This window comes from Gadus macrocephalus, chromosome 13, assembly GCF_031168955.1.
Source record: "Gadus macrocephalus chromosome 13, ASM3116895v1".
NCBI classification, from domain to species: Eukaryota; Metazoa; Chordata; class Actinopteri; order Gadiformes; family Gadidae; genus Gadus; species Gadus macrocephalus.
Genome location: NC_082394.1, coordinates 9,949,988 through 9,955,924, shown reverse-complemented (window position 1 = coordinate 9,955,924; position 5,937 = coordinate 9,949,988).

Below are 5,937 nucleotides of genomic sequence, written 5' to 3'. Positions count from 1 at the left end.
TGCCCTTCTGTCCATCAAGCTAAATTAACTCATCATATTCGTGCAACTCAACCTCAGTATTACGGTTCCATCCACAGAAGCTAAATATATATACCACTTCAACGGGCTCCACAGATTTAGCAGTGTCTGCTAGCAATTAGCTTGTAGGTCTTGTGCGACGCCTTTGTTTTGCTTGCTGGCCTCTCAGGGAGATAATGAAGCATAATGGCTGAGTGACGTGATAATTGCCAAGGTGTATAGTGGCGCAGCAAACTGATGCAATTAGCCCTCTTTTGACATCAATGCTCTCATTAAATGATGTCATTGAAAGGTGATGCACCACATACACACAAATGTGCATATGTAACCAGACACGCACGCACACACACACACACACACACACACCCGCCATTTGTTGGTTGTGCGTTTGTACACACACACACAAACGCACACACACGTACATATGTAACCGCCAATGAGTGGCTGTGCTTTATATACACTCACCACACACACACAAACACACACATGCACATACTCAGACACATATTCTTTCGCTTGGATGAAAAGGCATTCATTGTATAGGAGTTCATGTAAAAGTCTCTAATTTGTTTGTTTGAGAATGACTACTACTGGCTATTTAAAGATTAAAAGATCAAATGAACCAGGATCATTTCATTTAATAACATTTAATATCAGATATTTTTGTTTTCATATATTTGCTGTTAAAAAAGATGGAGATCTGCCTTTGCTTTACTATTCATATATATCAATCATAACCATTGCAAAGAGAAACTGGAATATTCAGTCTCTGTTTTCACTTACATACTACTTAGGACAGAGTTAACAAGGTGCCTTTGCAAAGCGTACTCTAGTATTCCTTTATTAAGTGTTAAAGGCCACAGGTTTTTCAGTCACCAATTAAATCTGCTATAAAAATGTGTCAAGCAAATAGCCTGTTACATTTTCATTGATAGGGCGGTATGACCACAAGGCCAGTATAGATTTATCTTGAATTTAATAACAAAACGTCACAAAGGTCTCCTCACCCTTCGCTAAGCAACTACTCACAAGTAGCACTCTTGTGCTCTTACTGGCTACTTCCTACGGACCCAGACACCAAACTTTCTCTCTCTCTCTCTCTCTCTCTATCTCTATCTCTCTCACTGTCTCTCGCTCGCCCTCGCTCACTTTCTCGCTCGCTCTCACTCTCTCTCGCTCTCTTTCTCTCTGTCTCCTTAACTTTCTTTACATCTACACACACACACACACACACACACGCATGCATGCTTGTGCGCAACCACACAGACACGACACACACATACACACTTACAATTTTTGTTTGAACCTTATCCCTCACCATCACTATTATTGGCCCCGCCAAAACTCAGACATCTTCAACAGCACACAGGCAAAAGGTCATAGCCGTAAATAAACATGCAAATTTGTAGGGTTGACTTTTGCAATTAGTGAGTGCGAGGGGAAATATATTGCTCAGAAGCACTTTAATAGGCCACTCCTAGGCAGTGACACTGTCTGTGCAAAGCATCCCAACAACAATGCATAGCTCAAAGACGGATCCAGGAAAAATTCATGAAGCTCGTAGATATTTCACCCAATTCAGAGCCCGACTCCTCAAAGTGTCCAGTGGGCGTCGTAAAAACCCACAGGCAATTAAAATTGGTTATTTCTCACCCCGGCACCGAGATTCTGTAGCAATTAATCTGCCCAATTTGATTATGAACTGCACAAATTAAACAATAAAGAGCTGTCTAATGAGGGATTAATTATGGGTAGCGGGTGTGCAGGGGGGGGAACGGGGGCGGAGGGGGGCCATACGTCAGTGTCTGTTGCAGACAGCGATGGGCCATAAGGAAGACAAAGAGACCCCCGGCCCATGTGGTCGGGGGCTGATAGGGGCCCCTCATCACAGATCAGCAGACCCACGCAGGCCTGTGGGTCCCCATAAACGGCCGGGGCCCATAATTGAAAGTGCCAAAATCAATAGTGCTGACAGGCCTTAATTAAATTAAATATGTCTCTCCCCCAGGATGAGGGGAGGCCGGGGGGAACGGGCTGTGGGAGAGAGTTAGAGAGGCTATGCGCACACACCCCCACACACACACACACACACACACACACACACACCCACACACACACACACACACACACACACACACACACACACACACACACACACACACACACACACACACACACACACACACACACACACCTCCCGCTGCCTGAGGGATCTCAGGGCCTGGTGGAGCTGGGCTGTGGTGACTAGTGGAAGTGCAAGTTCTGTGTTTTCGGTTTGGCTCGGTTCACGCGTGGGACAGTCCGTGTAAAGGATTGCTGTTGTGTATGAATAAGTGTATAGTTTACTTTAATACTTTGCTTTTATTCAAATAGTCTTCCTCCGTCCATACTCTGATTTCTTATGATAAGTAGTCTTAATACATCTTTAGTATACCTTTTAATATCCACTTCACTCTAATTTGTGTGGGTATTTTATTGTAGCTACTGATGTATCGCTTGAGAGGTCATGATATCATTATAAGGCTATGAATTAAAAAAAACGACTTAAACGGAAGAGATGCTTTCAAAGACAAAAAAGTGTGAGGTTGGTCAAATTTGTCTGTGTAACATCATGACAGACGAAACACACCCAACCTGGCAACCATCCCCAGTGGCCTCAAAGTCCCCAGAGTTGTGGCAGTAAGTAAATCACTATTCACAAGCTCCGCCGCGGAACACCCGGTGTGGTCGACTTCACTAAATGTGTCCTTTTACACCACAGGGACATTTGATATGCAAGATCTCCTCTGATGGCACACCACATGACTGCCTGCAGAATCTGATACCTCATAAAACATTGAAGTCAGCAAATTGTTCCTCATTTGGAGGACACTGAACACTTGTTTGGCTTCAGAAAAAAATCTGTGTATACATCTTGTTGTTGGTTCGTACCCCCCACAATCGGGCTCTGGTAGCATCGTGTTCTACCCCTTCCAGAATATGCACGCTAGAGATAAAATTGTAGATTATGTATAAACAGTACAACTGAAATGTGTGTTAGACAAGTCCGACTCTGATACAAATTGCAAAATGCATTGGTGTTCACTCGTCCTTCATGAACAATCTAAAGCTCACATTCACTCGCTGCTCCCATTCATCCAACTTTCTGATATCCATTTTTATGTTCCTAACTCTCCTATGTTTCATATATTTTACAATCAACACAGTTCGGCTCTTATGAAGCGTTTCGGTTATTCACAGTGTTCTGATTACAGATTCACAGAGAGGGCAGCAAGGGGGGGGGGGGGGGGCAGGGGACAGCAACCTCTTCTGCGTGGATGAACCAACCTCTGTGTGTGTGTGTTTGTGTGTGTGTGTGTGTGTGTGTGTGTGTGTGTGTGTGTGTGTGTGTGTGTGTGTGTGTCTGTGTGTGTGTGTGTGTGTGTGTGTGTGTGTGTGTGGTGTGTGTGTGTGTGTGTGTGTGTGTGTGTGTGTGTGTGTGTGTGTGTGTGTGTCTGGCCTTCCCTCTATTAGACATCCAGAGGATCTGCAGTGTCTTAAAGCTGATCCTGCTGCCCACGGAGGGAGACAGAGAGAGAGAGAGAGGGGAGAGAGAGGGGGGAGAGAGGGGGGGAGAGAGGGAGGGACATCACCTGTAGCGAGAACCCACTCCTCATCATTTTAGGCTTTTGCCCACATTTAAAGGATTAAGTGGCTGGAGTCAGTGAGGGGTCACTGGCTGAAGAGGGAGAGTTTCCCCCTGGGTGGGGTGTATCGGAACAGTGGGAAGGGGAGAGGGGGGAGATGGCCATGGGAGCTATGAAGAGAGAGAGAGAGAGAGAGAGAGAGAGAGAGAGAGAGAGAGAGAGAGAGAGAGAGAGAGAGAGAGAGAGAGAGAGAGAGAGAGAGAGAGAGAGAGAGAGAGAGAGAGAGAGAGAGAGAGAGAGAGAGAGAGAGAGAGAGAGAGAGAGAGAGAGAGAGAGAGAGAGAGGCCCAGTCCACTGTGGATAAACCGGGGATGCAGACTGTTGAGTCTTGTGAGATTAGGATGGAGCCAAGGTTGCCCGGCTGCGATCAGCGTTGCAGGGCACATGGATGTGACTCCATGTCTGTAGCACCTCCTTCCACCCCACCACCCAACCCGTTCCCTTCCCTCCCGCTCTGGCCCACTGTTATTACTGGTCTGCTTTTCCCCTGGTCAGATCAGAAGAGGACGGGACCAGCCCAAAATGATGGACTTAACGTCTTTGTTTCGGGGTGCTTATGTACATGGTGTCACTGGAAGGGCAGAGCGAAATGAAATGGAAGCTTTATCTCCGCAGCAAAACAGAGCCCTGGAATGGATTCATATGATTGCACTTGCAGATTGAATAATTACACAAGGTTTTTAAGAGATTACATCGGTTTTCTAATTTGCAACAATTAGATGAAAATGAGGCCATTCTTTTGTGTCCTTGAGCGATTTAATATTTGAAGGAGAAGGGAATATATTTACTGCAATAGAATTGTGCCCTATACTATCAATGTGTATTTTGTGGTTCTTTGTACAATTTTTTAAGGTTTGTCAATAAAGTTTGAAATGGCACTGACGGAGTGGCAGTTACAATTATAATGAAGACCATTTTATATATTATATTTATAATATTTATTGCAATATTACAGCATTAATTATCAGCAGTGTGTCTAAATTATAAATAGCCAAGTATTTAGCATACACAGCGCACAAAGATTGCGCACTGTAGATTCTATATATGGTCTACCAACAAAAAATATGATAAAATAACATTGAATTCTACACCACAAATAATAATAAAAATAAGAAGAGGGATAATAATAGTAATAATGATGATGATGATAATAATGAATAATAATTAATGTTGTATTTTGAGTCTCAGTGTATCAGAAGACAAACAATTTCCCCGTTAGGCCTATTTACAATTTGTCTTAATCGCTCGCCAAAAGCTCTATAGATCACAGCTTAATTAGCCGCTTTATTATTTTAACAATAACGTTTTCAATTTCCACCCGATTATTAATTGAAAATCACTTGTCAAAGATATAGTTCTATGGCTTGTTATACGCTTATTAAGCATTTCTTTTTTCATCTATTTTTTTTTCTAATCAACAAGCACACACGAGACTTTAAAAATGGCTGTGAATGGACGAGTGATGTGAATAAATTAAATGATTTGTCATTTGCTAATCAATCTATTGAGATAACCTATAAGCCTATCATATTAGCCGAGCCAGTGATTTGCAAATAATGTTCGAGATGATTCCTGTTCAATGTCGCGAAAGTAATAAAGTGGTGATAATTCAATTTCACAGCAATACCTCGGGTGGTAATTGAGATGTCTTTGATTGAAAGACGGCATGTTATAAATTTTAAAAGCTGCAATTTTATCTCGCGATAGCAGAGGACGGCGCGCCGGTCGTTAAACGATCACGCGTCGGATTCTGCCGCTCACGCGACGACATTATTTTGAGTTTCAAGTCATTCAGAGGTCAGGCGAGGAACACGATACAATCGACTCATGTGTAGGTTTCTATCTCCCTGTGCTTCCCGAAGTTCGCGGGTTTCTGTGTAGCCTACTGGAGAATTATGCAGGCCTATAAAAATGTGTGTGTGCGTGTGTGTGTCCGAATTTTTTTAACAAACCAAACAACCGCAAATGTTATTATTATTATTATTAATATCATTATTAATATTAGCTTTAATTTAATTATTATTATTAATAATAATAACAACAACAATAATAATAATACGTATTGTTTTCGTATTATTATACGTTTTATAATATAAGGCCTATCATTTGCCTTTTTTTATAACGATGCAAATGTATTGGTCTACGTATATATTATATTATATTATATTATATTATGTTATGTTATGTTATATTATATTATATTATATTATATTATATTATATTTTATTATATT